General features: G+C 32.8%; 1 long non-coding RNA gene across 2 annotated transcripts; it reads left to right on the top strand.

Annotated features, from left to right (window-relative positions):
- The first annotated feature begins 13,463 nt into the window (after positions 1-13,463).
- Positions 13,464-18,243, top strand: LOC127734268 (uncharacterized). Of its 2 annotated transcripts, none has more exons than XR_007997497.1 (3): positions 13,464-13,546; positions 14,703-14,789; positions 18,039-18,243. It is a non-coding gene; the product is annotated as an uncharacterized LOC127734268 (long non-coding RNA). The 2 variants fall into 2 exon arrangements; XR_007997498.1 differs by lacking the exon at positions 13,464-13,546 and adding an exon at positions 13,555-13,585.
- Positions 18,244-19,636: the final 1,393 nt, after the last annotated feature.

Here is a 19,636-nt window from a genome sequence, read left to right as displayed (position 1 = left end):
ATTTGATATTCGACAACGCCATCTTCTAGAAAGTTTGATTTTTGCACTTAATAACCCCATCCAACTGATTTTTCGAGGACAGGAATTTGATATTTGAAATGCACACGTTATGACCTTTCATTTGATATACAACAACCTTATCTTAAAAGAAAATTTATGTTTTGCACTCAATGACCCCACCCAACCCATTTTTTGGGACGTCAATTTGATATTTGAAATGTACGCTTTATGGACTTTCATTTGATATGCTACAACCTAACTATCTGAGAAGTTTGAACTTTTTGCACTAAATGACCCAACCCTTCACTGGGATGAAAAAGGGGTTTGAAATTTTCATTTTTCAGTAGAACTCATTTAGACGTTCAATTTGATATACATAGTGACTGCATTTGGCAAAGTGTCAAAAATGACGCAATATCAATTATATAAATAGAACTTATGAAACTTACAAAGTCAATGTAAAAGATGAAAATTTCAAATTGATTTTTTTTTTAGCTTTTCATTGAAAGTTTTTGGTAATTAGTCAAACATATAACCATGTTAAACTCTTCAATTTCTGAAAATTTCAGGTGGAAAGCCGTTGTTGATTTAGAAATACATGCCTCCGCTCGCAAAATTTCAAACTGCATTATCTCTAAAACGACAATAGATATCTCAAATCTGTTAATTGATAAATGATCTGCAGTTGAAGGACAGCATTGTAAAAAAATTTGGGACAATTCCAAAGTTCATCAAGGTCACAATGAATCATCAAATATATGATGCAATACCAAACTTGACAACCGGAAGTCGTAGAGACATGGGACTACCACCATTCAACTCAAGATAAAAACTTGACCTTTCAAATATCACAAGGTCAAGGTCATAGTACACTTTGAAGGTCAAGGTAAAATGTTATCATGACCTGACGTTGACCTCAGATTAAAGGTCTTTAAATACTGATCATTTTTGCAATTTATAGTAGGTTGATATCTGTTACCTTTAAAACACACAATACTATACTTTTAAGAATTATCTCGTTGTAACTGTTGAACAGACGGTCGGACACTTTTGAGCTTAATGTGTAAAATGTAGAGCTCGTCGAGAGGAACATTTTGTACACAGTATGTAGGCACCAAACACATATCGTTTTCTAAATATGTAAGCTTGAAATTGCAGCGTATGATATTACATTGATACGTGATTAATTGTTTCACACATATTTTAGTTTAGAATTTATAAGACAAAATTATAATTACTTTTTCGCCCTGAATATAAATATAGAAAAACACGATAAACACATCTATTTTTATTTCCAATAACGGTAAAAACTACATATCGAAGCTTTTCCGATTAAAGCTAGAAAATGCTGATTTTTTTGGGATGTTAAATAATGTTACAGAAATAACATAACGATTGAAAATTTGTTATCGACTCGAAAACTGATGTTTGAAGCTTTTCATTATATGGACCAAACATAAAGAAATGCACAGTCTCAAATTTCGACTTCTAAAACACACGTGAAGTTGTCGAAATAAGAAAGCGACAAAGACAAATATTTTAAAATCAGCAAACAAACCCAGAATGATGAACATGAACAAGACCAACCCCCAAAATCCTGGGATGAACTTAGGTTCTTCAGAATGGTAATCAGTTCCTGATACACGAATTGCAAACGTGGTGTTCATGTAACTGTCAAAGTTTGGTTAGTGTCACAAACAAGGTTACAGGGATAAAAAGCAGTTTAGACAGTGAATACTTAGTAGTCAGTGATTTGCGAATTTAATAAGACGACCGTAAACTTTCAAAGTGAGGACTTTAATCTTTCTATCAAAAATATGCATTTGAATTACATGACTTTTCTCGTCAGCAGCAAGCCTCTATCAAAAAAATCCTGATAGGCTATACAGGCCCTGGAATACCGTATTATTAGAGATAGATAAACTCCTTAAGCAGGGCTGTTGGAATGTTTCAAACCAAAAACGGGAATTTTACAACTAGAAAGCTGAAGTCATCTCGTTTGTCGTACGTACAATTTTAATCTCATCGATGTTAATCGTCAATTTCAATGTAAAGGTCAAGATATGTAACAAACTTTAGTGTGTCTGTGGTATCCTTAATTTCAAGTTCACCTGGGATAGAAACGATATAAAAAAATCACCAATCTGCACATTGTGTAAAGTTATCTATATAGCGGAAGATGAAATTAAAGGATACAGCTATTTATTCCTGATTGACCCCTTGCATAAATTCTGTCCCATACGTATATAGGAATAGAAAAACACGACCACCAAATATGAAAAAACAAAGTGTTGTCGCTCAAAAAGTCCAGCATTTTGAAAATGTCAGTTTCAGTGTACTTTTTGTTAGAATCAGATTGTTTTTTTCTCTCTCACAATGTTAGCTTTGTCTCTAACCAAAACAAGATACTTATGTCTACGGTGGCCACTTGTTCTAAAGAACTAAAGAAGTTGAACCAATTCCTTCATTGTAGTGTGATGGATGGTAGTCAGTATAAGGGTAGAGAAGTCGATTTTGTAATACCGTGCAACAGACAAGAGACCTCGATTTAACAAACTCCAATAAATCTTTCGATTGTTTCAGGATTCACATCTGATTCACTCCACCCATAGAGCAGGTAGTGGCAGAGCGCTTTTGACTGCTGATTAAATAAGATTATGTTAAAAATATTGGTAAGAGGTTTTTAACGAAATTTATTCTTTTAAATTTATTTTCACATGTGACACCCATCGTGTTGCTCATTTGACAAATTTGGACCGCATTCGAGGGGGAAATATCTACGTTTCTCACACTGATAAATGATACTAAACTTAACCTTAAAATGAAGTGTGACCAATCTGTTATGAACAACCTTTCATATGAAGATAAAATCAGAAATAAACCGAAAAACAAGATTCCAAATATTACACTCTTTTCACATCAAACTGTTCAATATTCCCAACTGATCCTGGAAGTGGGTGTACTACAGTCAGATGAGGTTGAGTTATATCGATAAAGACAACAATACTGTTCATCGTTAGTACGATATCATCAGACTGTATGTCAATTTACCTTAATAAACTGTCATTATTTAATATTAACAAAGAAACTTTATAGCCATGTGTAGTTGTTGCCAGCAGATACAAATTAAAACAAAAACAGAGAATTCAATAAAAAAACAACTGTCATTTGTTAAACTATGAAAAAAAAAATTTGGTTACATCTGATTGCATTTTCTTTTATGATATGGCTGTCTGCACAGAAGGTATACCACTTGTACAGACAATTTCAGAAGGTTAAAGGCAAGACAGTAAATGTCGAACGTAAGACTCAATCGTAATGAAGAGTCTTTTTTTATGAAACGTATTAGAAATTACTTGGGTAGGAGGAAGGACACAGGATGTTTGCGCTTTTTTGCCTGTAACACGATAGGACATTTGCTCTTTAAATGTTGATACACCTGTATTAAATTAACAGGACATTTGCGCTTTTTACCTATAGTCGTCTACTGTAATTTTAATGAGTTGCAATCATTACGAACATAAATACAACTTATATTTGTCGTTAGTTAGTTCAAATTGACACAGTCTTAAACATCGAGTTTAAAGTTATAGAGACTGAAAAGGGGGGAAAAGTATTTGTCACGATGGATTTCTATCATTGAACAACAGTCGTTAATTACATTAAAATTCGTTATATTGATGAAAAATCACCTCATTCAAGAATTGAGAAAGAGAAACTAGAATATTTATTTGAAATATGGACGAAATACCAGTAAGGACTGATTACAAGAGCTAAAGTTGTTCATTCCTTGGGCTTCTGATATCAAGCGAAAACTGACCTGACGTGTGATGACTATACGTGTCTTTTATGTCTTTAGAATGTTTACTTTTAGTTATATATAAATATATCAATGTTCTATGAAATGAATGTGATATGAAATGACTATTATACTTTTAACCATAGAGAAAATTAGGACTTTAAATCTGCCAAGTCAAACCTGCCGGTCTTAAACCCGAATAAAGAGGCAAATATTGTAAAAGCGCAAATGTCCTATATAAAAAGTGCACATGTCCTTTTTTTAAAAGCGCAAATGTCCTATAAATTGAAGCGCAAATGTCCATAAAAAAAGCGCCAATATTCTATGAAAAAGCGCAAACGTCCCTCGCCGAGGAGGAATATAGTACAATGTTTTTTTCTATAAAATAGAAACATATATTCGATGAACGACCTAACAACCATAAGTCAATTTATGCCATAATTGATAAAATCTGATTATTGTACCTGTAACGTTTTTCGATCTTTCGTGATTATAGTTGACCAACAGAGAACTTGGGATTTAAAGGTTCAGATAAAAGTTGAGATAATACAAGAAACGTGTACTGAACATGGATTCAAAAGATAAGAAAATAGTTGAATTCACCCTAGAAACTTGCAATATTTGAAGACATTTTTGTAACAGATAATGTATAAGATCATATTAGAAAAATCACTCCTTATCACTGGAAAAAAAAACTTGAACCTGGTCCGTTCAGTAGTATTTCCATAGAGTTCGGTTACCCAAACTGTGATAGAAAAAAAACCTTCGATTAACGGCATAAATTGTTTTTCACTCGTAAATAATCATCGGTGTTATAGATAACACAATATCAATTATGAAAATAATAAAAAAAACATTGCAAATTCGACAGGTAAATAAAGGTTGGAGAACAAAACTTCCGTTTTAACAAAATCCTCTTCAACATAATATAAGGTGGTTAGATCGATGACACTTATATGCACACGTTTTTAGTCCTCATTAAAGTTCGTGCAGAAAAATCGATAGCATGAATTTAACTGCGTAAAGCATGATCTGCCGGTGCCAAGCCTAGTTAAAGTTGAAGGGAAATAATTTTTATATTATAATTGCTAATTTATGCTGATATATATATATTGCATATTGGCTTGGCGCAAATGAATTGTTTTATTATTCAACTCCATTTGAAAAATTTATTTGCGCTAATATAACATTGGTATTAATGTTCTATTAATAGAACGCCCCTAGAGTATACAACATTTTACTTAGCAAAGAAATACTTTTCGACAAAATTTGCTATAGTATACTACACAGGTGAAACAGACCAATAAGATCATACGGAGTGCGTTTCACAGATGATAAAAGACTTATATGTATCTCCTTGTCGTAACTTTAGGTAGTTCTCATCCCCTGTATAAGACTTGACAGTGGACAATACAGTAGGTTTGTTTAAAGAAGCAAAATCTGATTAACCTCCTTGAGCACCAGAGTTATTATTTTGTCTACCTTTTCAGTTGTCAGTCCATTTTGCGTTTTGTTAGTTGTCTTTGTATTTCTTTTTTGTTTTGGTCATGATGTCTGTTTGTTTCCTAGACAGCTTCTAACCTTCACTTGATTCAGATGGCTTTTTTTCTTCGTTTTATGAACATTGCATGTGACGATCAACTTAATTTTATATTTTACGTTTAAATATTTCTAAATCTTTGGAACCCTCGTGTTTTATGCTTTCCAAATAATCTTAATAGTTATTTCAAATGAAAAGATCAAAATGTAGTAGGCAGGTGGTTCGTAAGGAATGCTTTTAGAATTTAAAAAAGTGTTTCTCTTACTAGTAACTCGAATACTATCTTTTAACATTACACTGCAAAATTGGTTTCTTTAATGTGTATTCCAAACATAGCTATAAAACAGATAAATTCAAGTGTAGAATAATTAGAATAAATTGTGTATCTGACAAATCCCTTGTGCCTTCTACGTATTAGTCTGTTAAATATGTTTTGAATAACACTTATATAATGAACGGTTATTGTGTAATTAATATGAAACAAGAAGATGTAGTATGATTGCAACTTCTGGTGGACTATTCATTCCCGAGGGTATCATTAGCTCAGTAGTCAGTGCTTTGGTACTGACATGATTTATAACAAAACTTTCTTAAGTTGTCCGATTATAAATTTAGAAATTTTGAGAAACTTAAGGTTCCAACTCCCTGAGGCAAAGTGATATGGATTTCGGTAGTATGTTTATGTCCCTTTTTAGTCAAAAAGCTCTTAAGGATGTTTGCTACTCTATTTCAAAATAACAAGCTTTTTAAAAGATTGTTATAAATTGATAGTATATAAATAAAGGAACTAAATAATCAGAAAAAATTGAAGGGTCAGTGTGCTTGTTTTCGAGATATGAGCCATTTAAAATTTGGCGGGAAATAATTCTCTCTAGATTTTTCATAAATTTAACATTGGCACCTTTTTTCTTTCAAAAACTATAATAAAATAACAAGGATTTTATAAGATTTTAAAAAATGACATTTTAAACTATATGTAATCGTATTATGGAGACAAAAGTAGGGGTAAGTGGGCAAAATTTTTTAATGGCACTACATGGATAAAACCAGAGGATTCCGAATATCTGGCAAAAATTCAAAAACAAGAGAGGCGAACATCCTTAAGTTGTTAAGGTACGTATACATTCTTGGCTTTCAAATATTTGGGTTTGAACGTTCCTGATAAAAGGCTTCGTGTTATTTTCATTTTTACAGCATATGTTTGATAAAATAACGATTTGCATTTGTTTGGAAATATTCAATTACAGTTTACTTTCTGTCATAAGTGACTGTAGTTGGGTTCACGTTATGAAGCTTCGTCTATTATAAGGGCATCTTCGTCAGCTAATGGATTCCTTATGTTTATTAAAGCCTTCGATGCGCCATCAGATACACATTTCAGTAATTCTATTACCCTTTCTATATCATCATCTAAGCCTATTATTATTGCCTCATAACTATACTGTGCTCGCAAGAAGAGATGTGATAATCCACTACATTTTCCCTGCTTTATAGCTTCGTGGAGTGATAAATAAGGTTTCAGCTCATGTTGGTGCTGAGGCAGTGCTTTATCTGAGCATTTGTATTTGATACATGTGTAGCTGATCAACGCAGATGATCCAAAGGTATCTCTAACAATTATTCTGTGTTTTTCCGAAGTTTTGATCGTTCCACCCAAAATGTGTTTCTTTAAAAGGTGCAATCAAACTCGTTGCTTGATTTTCCAAAGGTGTAATTAGAAATACATGTGTTGAATTATCACCTGCATTTTCGGTGTTTTTATGGAATTCCGATCGTCGTAGTATAGGAAACATTAGCCTTTTTTATCATCTGTTTCTTTACCAGGTGTAATCACATACGTAGCTTGATTTACTGACATCATTACATCATTTATTATCACAAAAACACTAATTACGAGGTCGGGTACATCCTCTTCAGTCCATTCTCGACCTTCTCGTTCATCAAGAACCATAAGGGTCAATGCTATTTATTTGAAAATATATGGTGGCACGTTATTGTGACCTTTAACCTTTTCATACAGATCAGCAAATGTTGCAAATTCTGAAGAACATGGCATTTGCAGCATGTCAATTGAACCATACGACATCTTCATCAACAAATAGTTTAAAATATCATTAGGTCTGGTTTTATTACCATCTTTTTTTTTACGGTGTTCAGCAATCGTTTCCGATGTAGACCTTTTTATGTATTTAGGTGTCGTCAATTTCACCATGTTGTGTAAAGCCTTGCAAACTCTAATCGACAACCTTTGGGATGGATTTTGAATCATACGTTTCCAACCACTCTTCCTCTGCGAAATTATTGTATCCACTTTTAAAAGTTCCGCACTCGTTGCCACGTTGGATAAATATAGCCATGACGATCTAAATATTCGTCAACAATATCTCCTGATATGAATCGAATATTTTCGGGGAGCTTTATTACTGGTGCAAAATCGAGGAATATTACCAACGGTGTTTGTTTGTTAGGATGTTGATAAACGACCTGTATTCGGTATGTCGCTATATTTAATCGTAACCCACTATAATTGGGAAAGTTGTATCCTCCATGACTCCAGTTGTCAGGTAATTTTAAATTAGCCACAACAGAGTCGAGAACATTGAACAGCTCATACGCAATGGCATTTGTGTTGAGAATATATTCATCACCATACCGTCTGAGTGCACTTTTATAGCATTCTGCACCTTTGCTATCGTTTACCGGCAGGTACTTTTCAATTTCAGGATGACTAGGAAAACCACAAATATCAAACTCAGAAATGTCGGGGTGCTCCTCTTCGAAATCAACATAATTATATATAATCGATCTTTGTCAGACCTCATTTCTGTAATTTTTGCTTTTTCGTTAAGAATATTCTCAATACTCATTTCAAAGATGAAATCACACTCATCCGTTGGTCAATTTTCATATAATTGTAGGCGATACCCATTTTTACAAGTCTACCTGACAAATTCGTCCTCAATTTTGTAATCTCATTAACAATCGATTCCCTTATGACGTTCGGGATTAACAAATAAGAATATAGCTTAGGGTTTTGAACTATTTTCAAACTTGCTACAAAAACAAATAATCATGATTCATTTCATTGAACTTCTTCAAAACTAAGACTGTTTTCACATTTACATGTCGACTTTAGCCAGATAGCTACCTCTAATTTCCAAAACAGAACCTCGGAATGGAGCATACAGTGGTTGCCTCCTATTTATCATGTTGTAATGTTATCTATCGGAAGAGAGAAGTGTGGGAGAGAGAGAGTAATAATCATGCCAAACATTGAACAGCAGTTTCATTAAGAACCCATGTCAATTTTTCTACATCTTGTATAAAAAAATGAGGTAAAATCATGCATCTTTATATAAAAATTATCTGATCTTATATACCAAACAGGCATTTAGGTTCACAACTGCATTTCTTTTTTTCAAAACAAAGCAAATTGTAATGCGTTTGCCGTTAGTGCAAGTTATGGTATAGGCTTAGTAGGACTTCGGTTAAGATGGGCTTAAGATTGTGTTTTAGGTGGGGATTGTTCATTGCGTAGAAATTTTTGTATAGAATATGGAAACATAGATAGTATAGTGTTCAAAACATATAATTGTGAAATTAAAAAAAAATTCACCTGCAGTTCATTATTTGTAATTTTTATAGTTACTTCTCAACTGGTGGTAACCGCGGCGTGTTTCTCAAGGTAACAGTCAATTTAATGTTGCAAAGGAATGTGGGGCGGTAAACAGTTACGACAATGCAAACAGATCCATTGTATTATGAGTAGACACTGTGTATTGATTGACAAAATCACGAAGGCGACCGTAAAACTTTCAAAGTTAGGATTTTTATCTTATTATATTATTATACATTCGTGTTTTCTCGTCAGCAGCAACCCGCTATACAGAAAATCCTGAATAAACTCCGTATGCAGGACATCATATAGATAGTGGAAGCTGAAATTGAAGGATTTTGACAATTTCTTCTGTTTTCTTTGAAGTACCCCTTGCATGAAGTCCGTCCAAAACGTATAAAGGAATAAGTCGACAAGAAGGGGACATAATTAGTACCCATCGGAATATCAAATTTCAGTTAAAAAAACACGACCTCCTAACACAACAGTATGTTGTCGACCAAACAATCCAGTGTTTGGATAATGTCAGTTTCAGTGTACTTTTTGTTAGAATCCGATTGGTTTTTTTCATAAAGTACGATCTGTCTCTACCTAAAACAAGATACTTATTGGCCATTTGTTCTTTATACTGAAGAAACAAAGTTGAACCATTTCCTTTCACCGATATTTCAATTTAGTGTATGGAATGGTAGTCAGTCTAAATGGCAAATGTTTTAATATAGTGCAACAGGTGAACTACTTCAATTTGACGAACTCCAATAGGTCTATCGGTATTTTTTAGAGCCCACTTCTAATTCATACCACTTTTAAAGTAGCTAGTATAACAGTACTTTGAAGGCAAGAGTTTACTGCTGTTTAAAAAGATGTTGGAAGAGAGGTTTTTAACGAAATAGATCTATATTCATTTTAATTTATTTTCACATTTGACTTCCGTTGTGTTATTCATTTGACACATTCGAGGGGGAAATCTCTATTGTCACGTGCAACGATAAATTAATCCAAACCTTATAATGTTAATGAGGTGCCAAGCAGTCTGTTTGTATATGAAGGCAGCTCAAATCAGAATGGAGCTAAAATCTGATTCCCAATCTTTTATTTTTTTTCACATCAGACTGTACGATATTTCTAACTAATTCTGGAAGTGGATGTACTACAGTCATCGTTGGTGGAGTTATATTGATGGAATCAACATTGCTGTCCATCAGCAGTTTGCCAATTAGCCCTGACACAATTTTATTATGGAATGTATAACCGAAGAACCTTTATATTATATGTTTGCCATCAGATACAAGTCAGGCGAGAAACGGAAAATACAATGAAAAACAGAAATTTAAACTATGAAAAAAATATTTTTCTTTAACCTTCCCCGTTTTCCCCATTATTTTATTAATTAAACAATGTTTTAATACCATACCATACCATGTTACCTGCAAGTATAGAGGAATATCGTACATAATTGATTAAATAGACATTTGTTGTAAAAATGACCTAACAAACACCAGTCAATTTTTGTAATAATTGTTCAAACCTGTGTATTGTATTGGTAGCGTGTTCCGAATTCATTCCAGAAACTTGCATTGTAAAAACATTTTTGAAACCGATAATGCATAAGATAACACATTATAAAGTAACTCCCTAGCTCAAGAAAACATGAAGCAGGTCCGTTCAGTAGTATATCTATAGATATAAAAAAATAAGGAGATTTGGTATGATTGGCAATGAAACAACTATTCACCAAAGTTCAAATGAAGTGGATGTAAACAACTATAGGCGACCGTATGGCCTTCAACAATGAGAAAAACCAATACCGTATATTTGGCTATAAAAGCGCCCGACATGAAAAAGATGAACTAATTCTATTGAGAAAACTAACTTTATAACAAAACAATTTACAAAAAACAAATATGACAGACAACAACCAACGACAACGACTCAAATTAACACATAAGGAATGTGGCGGGGTTGAACATGTTTTAAGGCGCCAACCCTCCCCTAACGTAGGACATTTGTGTAACGGCGCTTCACAAGAACAAACTAAGCAAACCTATGTACGAAAAACAACTATGAGAGACAGTTAAAAAAAGACAACCACTTAATGACCGACTCCTGACTTTGGACAGGCACATATAGATTGTGGCGGGGTTAAACATGTTTACTGGCGCCAAACCGTCCCCCTATCCTGGGACAATGGTATAACAGTACAACATAAGGACGAACTATAAAAATCAGTTGAAAAGATGAACTCATCAGATCGATACAAAGCAGAAAAACAACTAACAAAAAACACAGACCGGACGTGGGAGTAAATTCATACATCCCCTCCAACAAACAGACACAAAGTACAGATCTGAGAGTATTCGCACTTACAGACTGCTAGTTCAAAGCCAATAACAAATTAAAACAAATCATGTATCTAAGACTGAAAAACATCCATCAGTTCACATTCAACATCCAATGGATTTAGTATAAAGACGTCATTAACAGTCAGAGAAACACATGACCTTGTGCAATGCCAAAATAAAGGTATCGACAGATTGCAGTACCGTGAATTTCATATGTGTACAACAATAATATTTAGTATGGTTTAAATTAACTGATAACAAAATCAATATTAGTATCAATAAAAACAATATTCAAAGATCTAATTACAGTGTTGAATATAGAGTCTGTTCAACTTAACGATAGTAGAAAAAAACATTGATTTACCGCACAAAACATTTTCACTCATAAATAGTCATCACTGTTTTAGCTAACACAATATGTTTTACAATACAAAACACATAAACATTACAAATTATGCAGTTAAATAAGGATTTAATATCTCTTTTACAAATTTCTTTCCTGTAATAATAGAAATAATTAGAAATAGAAATCCTGATTGGAGTTCGGGCAGAAAAATCTATAAAAACCCTGACTTTAACTGCTGTTAACTCATACCGCAAAGAAAGCTATAAAATGCCTAGCTAAAGTAGAAAAAAAGTATCATTTAGTAGATAATTATAGTTGCCTATTTATACTGGTACAAGTAATATTATTACATATTCGCTCAATGAAATGTTTTATTTTTGGCGCATTTGATATATGCCATCAGGAAAATTTATGTGTGTCAACGTAACATTGGAGCAAATGAATGATATATTGGCGCAAAAGTAAAACGCTCATACATTGTACACCATTTCTCTTTCAGGCAAAGAAAAAACTAGTACTAATTCTTATTGACCAAAGTTACTACATAACTATGATACAGGTGAAACTGAATAATTATATACAGCACGTTGGTTTTTACAAATATAACCCCATTTCAATATAAATAATGTTTGTAATATTTGTACGTAATTTCTCTGTTGATAATTTTAAAATCTTGAATAATACGAAAGACATTTGTACTTTCAGTGACAGACATTAAAGAATCAGCATCCAATGAGTTATGAATATTTATTATGGCTGACACGACAAGTTGTTTTAAGCATACCACCTCTAAGTAAATGGTATTGCTTTCAACGTACGATGATGTTCAGATTCTCAATCAGTAACTTATCCTTAAGGTGTTCAATAAGAAAACTACCATTAGTTCTCATTCTAGTCTACATGTGTCTATTATCACTGAAAAATAGTGTCAGCTAGCTTCTCAAAAATTTATTGAAAGTATATGAAAATAAGTGCTTAATATGACTCGGTAGTTCGTTCTAAAGACAGTTGACAGACGAAAACTATAAAAAGGATAACATGAAGGGTCACGTCATTTAATCACCAACACCCGACTCCACAGAAACAACGAGACATGCAAACAAATACAAACAACAACGAACCACACATGGTACAGACGTTATGATATTTTTAGATTGATACATTCCTTTTCCATATCTGTGAATATCTTGAGGGCTTTAGCTCGAGGGAAAAATCAATCGATGGATAAAAAATGATACATTATTTCCTAATAAATTATTCGGTATATTTATCGGTTCTACAACAAACCATCTTGGAATGTTCAACCTATTTTCTTACTCTTTTATCTTGATATATAAAAATAAGGAGATGTGGTATGATTGCCAAAGAGACAACTACCCACCAAAGTTCAAATGAAGTTGATGTAAGCAATTATAGGCAAATGTACGGCCTTCAACAATGAGAAAAACCCATACCGTATAGTCGGCGTTAAAAGGTCCCAACATGAAAAATATGAAACAATTCAATTGAGAAAACAAACTGCCTAATTTATATAAAAAACAAAATTACATGATTTACTTTGAAAATTAGAATATTTCCTTACAGCCAAAAATTATGTAAGACAAATTTGCCTAGAAAAAGTCATAAAATTAATTGCCTTTCTAGTCGTTATTTAAAGACCACCGCCCCAACTTTGTGTCTCGGCTAATATCAACTTGTAATCGACAAATATATTTATTTTTTCAATGCCGCATAAAGAATTTACACATTTTACAAATAAATTATAAATCAAAACAATGATATATGATGAGTTATTAGTAAATAAAAAAAGAAATGTTTTTTTTAGTGGGAAAAGCAAATACGTGGATAAAATAAGATACAATGCACCTAAATATCATTTTGTAGAAGGATTTTATACCACAAGGTAATTACGTTTTTTAGATGTTTAGGCTGATTTTCCAATGTAATGTTTTCATCGATAAATTTCCTAGATGATTTTTAGGAAATTATTATATACAGTTAGAATCATTAGAAATCATTTACAATTTATTTATAATATATATATATATATATATAGCAGGGTTTAAGAACATCCGTTGTTCAACCTGCTAGTCAAATGCGTTTTGTTAAAATATACTTTTTCATTTTTTTTGTCTTTTGGAAAATGTTGTTTGTGCTGTATTTAGACCCCTCTACCAAGAAATTTGTTTTGCATGCACACGTATACAATTTGCGGTTTTTATCCAACGCAATCATAAGTTTGAACGTTGTTTTCAATTTAGACTTGTTTATATTTTTTCGTTTGGGCTTGTATCATATTTGCCTTCGGGTTTATATGATCCGTTCATCCTATTTCGACTCTTCAAACAGTCTATCCTAAATTGAGGTAAATTATATGGCCTACCAAATACCGTTTCGATTCCTAACATCACTGAAGAGACATTATTTGTCGAAATCCGGATATGGTGTACTAATTGTTGCACCTTTTGTTTGCGGTATAACATCTTTTCCGCAAGTTTATTGTTTTCTGCGGTGTAAGGAGTGTGGAAAATGTGTCACTCAAAAAATGAATAACAGGTTATATGTACCATTGTAGTCCTTGTTGGAAATATCATAAAAAGATAAGGCATACTCTCCCCTCCCCCCATTCCTTTCAAATGCATTTCGTGTATCTGTTCCGAGTCGGTAACCTGTGGTTGTCTTAAGATTTTACTGTGTTTGTTCTTTAGTGAATTTGTTGTTGGGATTTGCTTCTACTTTTTTCGACTTGGAGCTATTTGGTGTTAAAATTTTTACACGTGAAAAGAGATATTGTAAGCAGTAACCAAAAATAGTTTGTCTTGGATGCATTAGATTCACAAGTCAATCTTTTTTAATTTAACCGAATCCCCTTTGACACTAACCTTCGACGATACCTAAAAATGTCTGTCAAATAGTGACAGTACGCGCACTTTTCTTGGAATTGCAATTTATTCCAATTATCATGAAGCTTACATAGTATCTTTGAATTATAAAAGCTATTGGTATGAACGTATAAAGAAGATAATTTCTGAACTATTGATTTATTTATTGTTCAATAGAAAAAATGAAAGTACAGATATTCTTAGTAGTGGTAATGCTTGTTGCAACGTTGTTCGTGTCTACAACTTTGGGACAATATTGGCGTGGTAAGTATATGATGTTTTTTTTAGATTTAGAAAAAAATGTCTTCAGTTCGTGTCGGAGCTGTCTGCTTGAAAAATCGAGAGATGCGTTCGTGACAGAGCAACAACACATTAAAAAATACGCAAAGATAAAGATAGGCATTTTTCAATGAATAGATTTGATGGCATATCTTTGATTGATTGTTTGTTTGTGCGAGTTAATTCACAACTTGGGGCTTGGCATATTGTCAAGTCATCTTTTTTTTGTGTCTTTTTGTCAAATTTTCTATCAACTACAACACCTTTATTGTTGACGTCTTTGTTAGATTTATTTGTTCGACTTATTTGTATGTTTGTTTCAATTTTTTAGTCAATTGTGATGTATTTTAACACAGTTTTGGCTGCTGGATCCCAATTATTGTCACATAACCTATTATATATGTTTGGATTGCTCACCCAATAATGTCAATATAACGGAACTATATACAACTTACTGTCATAAAAGTTAGACGTTAAGCTTGCTATAAAATTTAACCCGCCATTTTCTTCGGAAAATGCCTGTACTAAGTCAGGAATATAACAGTTGTTTTTCACTCGTTCCGTTGATTGATAACGTTTGATTTTGTCAGATTTTATTGACTTCCCCTTTTTTAATTTAGCTTGGAGTTTAGTATTTTTGTTATACTTTTTTAATATTGAATATTGTATGTCTTTTAGCTATTTGTGTTGTTGAGTTGCCACCTCATTGACCTACATATATACCCCACATCTATTTTTTTCATAATTTTTCAAAATAAATCATAAATTGTCTCTAAACGCCAAACATGTGAATATCTAAGACATGATCAAGCATGAAGAAAACCAGTCATTTTGATTTTATGAAGCACAAAGGTTCTTTAGCGCCATATTAGAATTATTAGTTGAAATTGGATCTTGAGCTATAGTTGTCAGGGATTACAAGTATACTCGATGGTCGATAATTTTTGTCCTATATCATATGTTAGATGTTTCTGAGCTTAGAACCGTCTGAATCATGTTAATTTCAACTGAAAATTACACTTTGTTCTAACGTTGTGCTGTTACACCATTGTTTATATTAACAGTGAGTTGATTAGGGTTCAAAAAATGTTTTTTTTTGTGCCTGTCCAAGCACGCTGTAGTCTAGCGGCTGTCGTTGGTTGTCATCTTTCAATACTGTTGCCATCACTTGGCGTCCGTCGTCGTCGTCGTCCGTCCGGTGTAAACTATTTCAAACATCTTCTCCTCTGAAACTACTGAACCAATTCCAACCAAACTTAAGCTGAATGATCTTTAGGGTATCTAAAATAAAGTTTGTGTTTTATTTTCTGTTTCGTCAAAAAACATGGCCGCCATGGCTAAAAATAGAACATAGGGGTAAAATGCAGTTTTTGGTTTATATCTCAAAAACCAAAGCATTTACAGCAAATCTGACATAAGTAAACATGTTCATTAGGTCAAGTTCTATCAGTCCTGAAATTTTCAGATGAATCTAACAACCATTTGTTGGGTTGCTGCTAATAAATAGGTAATTATAAAGAAATTTTGCAGTTTTTGGTTATTATCTTGAATATTATTATAGATAAAGATACACTGTAAACAGCAAAAATGTTCAGCAAAGTAAGATCTTCAAATAAGTTTGATGACCAAAATTGTCAATTAACCCCTTAAGGAGTTATTGCCCTTTAAGGACAATTTTACACAATTTGTTTATCATGTTTTCCAATTTTAAAAAATCTTCTCCTCTGAAACTACTGAACCAAATTAAACCAAACTTAAGCTGAATGATTCTTAAGTTATCTGGAATAAAGTTTGTGTTTTATTTTCTGTTTCCTTAGAAAACATGGCCGCCATGGCTAAAAATAGAACATAGGATAAAATGCAGTTTTTGACATATCTCAAAAACTAAAGCATTTAGAGCAAATCAGACAAGAAGTTAAAGTATTCATTAGGTCAAGGTCTACCTGCCCTGAAATTATCAGCTAAATCGGGTATCTGATTTTTAGGTTATTGCCCCTGAATTGATGATTTTAAGGAAATTTTGCAGTTTTCGGTTATTATCTTGAATATTATTATAGATAAAGATAAACTGTAAACAGCAAAAATGTTCGGCAAAGTAAGATAAACAAATAAGTTTATATGACCAAAATTGTCAATTGACTCCTTAAGGAGTTATTGTCCTTTAAAGACAATTTTTCACAATTTGTTGATCTAATCTAGTTTGCTTACTTTAAAAAATCTCCTCCTTTGAAACTGCTGAATCAATTTCAATCAAACTTGGGCTGAATGAGTTTCAGAGTATCTTGTATAAATTTTGTATTTTATTTCTTTGTACGTCAAGAAACATAGCCACTATGGCTAAAATGGAATATAGGGGTAAAATGAATTTTTTTGCTTTTTTTTAAGAAAATATAATAGATACAAAGAACATTTAAATGGCATTTTTAAGCCACTCATTAATATATGTTGAAAAGAAAAAATAATCATTGATGAAAGATTTAAGCAAAAATTTACAGGTGAGCGATTCAGGCTCTTGAGAGCCTCTTGTTGTTTAATGGTATTAGATTAAATCCGACCATAAGTTCTATTATTTTTAATGCTTAATATTTGTAACCCCCAACTTTTTATAGCTGACTATTCGATACGGGTTTTGTTTACTAATTGTTGATGGCCTTGAGATGTTGACATTTAGTTGTTTACGCCCTTGTCTTCTGATCTTTGACCAAGGTAGATAGTTGTCTCATGACAGTGGCATTCCCTTATTCTAATATGCATGATTTTATAGGTGTGGTTTACTATTTGGTGGAAGTTTTGTAGAAACACGTCCAGCGTAACTATTTGTTATTTAAGCAGGCGTAGTGCGAACGGCTGAGAAAAACCTGTATGCGCTTTCAAATCTGTATACTACGTTCATTTTAAGCAAGGCTTGAATTTATGTTAATAAAGAATGCCATATATACCAGGTAGTATTGTGAATACAAGATTAAAAATGTTCACCGTTTACCTTTTTTCTAAAGTGAGATATCGTTTCAACAAAAGTAACTGTAATGCATTATGTTGTAGAATTTAATTTAAGTATCTATTTTGGTCGTAAATCATATTAATTCTTACAAACAAAGAAAAATAAATGTACAAATGTAACTTGCGATAAAATTGTATTTGACATTCTTATTTTGAAATCGTTAAAAATGTTTAACTTAAATGTTTTTATTGTGTTGTGTAACAATTCATCAATTGATTCATTTTTCTATGCAGGTGGAGGTGGAATGTATAATAGAATGGGTGGAAACAGACAATTTAGTTCGTTTGGTGGAATGCGTGGAGGCGGGAATTCCAATTTTGCGAGATGGTATGGGCGATAAAAACAAACTGCAATAAACTTTTGTCTTATATTTGTACTGTACATATCTACCATTTCAAATGTGGAAAAAATATATAAACATATTTAATTTTTGCCTTACATATATTCTATTCTGAACAATCAGTTAAAACTTTTGTTACATAGGTATGTCTCATTATCGATATGTTTTGTCATGAGGACGGAATTTTACTTCCCTTTCTCGACCTGTATCTCCAATATATAACTAACATCTGAATCTCACAAAAAAGTTTTATTCAGTGGAGTACGAATTGGTGAATTGAGCACAATATACTAATCTTACTGTGGTACATTCAAACTCATAAGTCGAAAATAAACTGACAACGCCATGGCAAAAAACGAAAAAGACCAAAGACCAAAAGGCAAACAACAGTAAACGAAGCAGAACATAGAAAACTAAACGAACTCCACCAAAATCCGGGGGTACATAATCTCAGGTACTCTGGAAGGGTATGCAGATCCTGCTCCACATGTGGCACCCGTTGTGTTGCTCATGTCAGAACAAACCGGTGATAAGTCTAATTCGGTAGGTCACATTTGAGGAAAAGCGGACGGGACTGTGGTAACGGCAATTGGAATATATTCGTCGTCATCTGTGTGAAACAGATATTTCATAACGGTAAAACAACTCGTGATGGCGTCCGTAAAATTTTCGAAGGAACGATTTCAACATCACCACTTAAAACTCTTGGTTTAATAGCTTCCTTGTGAGCAGCTTGTGATGTAAGTCAAGATAGGAAATGCAAGCCCTGGAATATCGTATTAACATTGAGATATATACTCCATATGCAGGCGCTGCTGGCCTGTTGCTACATAGAAATGAAAAGTTCATAATTGGGAAGCTGTAATCCTCTCTTTTGTCGCAATGTTCCTAATCGTCCCTAATTGTCAATTTCTAGATGTAAGTCAAGATATGAGGCAGACTCAAATCTATCTGTTGTGTCCTTTATTTCAAGTTCGATGGGATAGATGCGTTCAACATAGTCACCAAACTGAATTATTTAGTGAGATGACATCATCTATTTAGCGTAAATTGAAGTTGAAGGATGATGCTAGCTTCCCATGGGAATGCCGATTGTTTGTTGAAAAACACGTCCTCCAAGCGTAACAAATATGTTGTCAATCAAGAAATCAAGCATCTTTATAATGTCAGTTTCAGAGAATTTTTTGTTCTAATCAGAGTGATTTTTAGCTTTTTTTTACAAAGTACGATGTATTCATCCATAAGACAAGCGACTTGTATCTACGTTGGCCATTCTTTTTTATGAAACAAAGCAAGACCAATTCTTTCAATTTGTTTTAACATTTAAACATTGTTTAACATGTTACTGAATTTTAAAAGCATTAATCATTTTTTTGAAGTCTTCCAATTTTCAACAACTAAGTTTTCGAGCTTTTTCAATATTCTCAGACCCTTTAAATATGTCTATTTAGGATAATTGTATATTTTAGAATTCATTTTCGAAAATGATAA

Source organism: Mytilus californianus, unplaced genomic scaffold (genome assembly GCF_021869535.1).
Source record: "Mytilus californianus isolate M0D057914Y unplaced genomic scaffold, xbMytCali1.0.p SCAF_3, whole genome shotgun sequence".
NCBI classification, from domain to species: Eukaryota; Metazoa; Mollusca; class Bivalvia; order Mytilida; family Mytilidae; genus Mytilus; species Mytilus californianus.
This window is presented reverse-complemented; position numbering and strand designations above follow the sequence as displayed.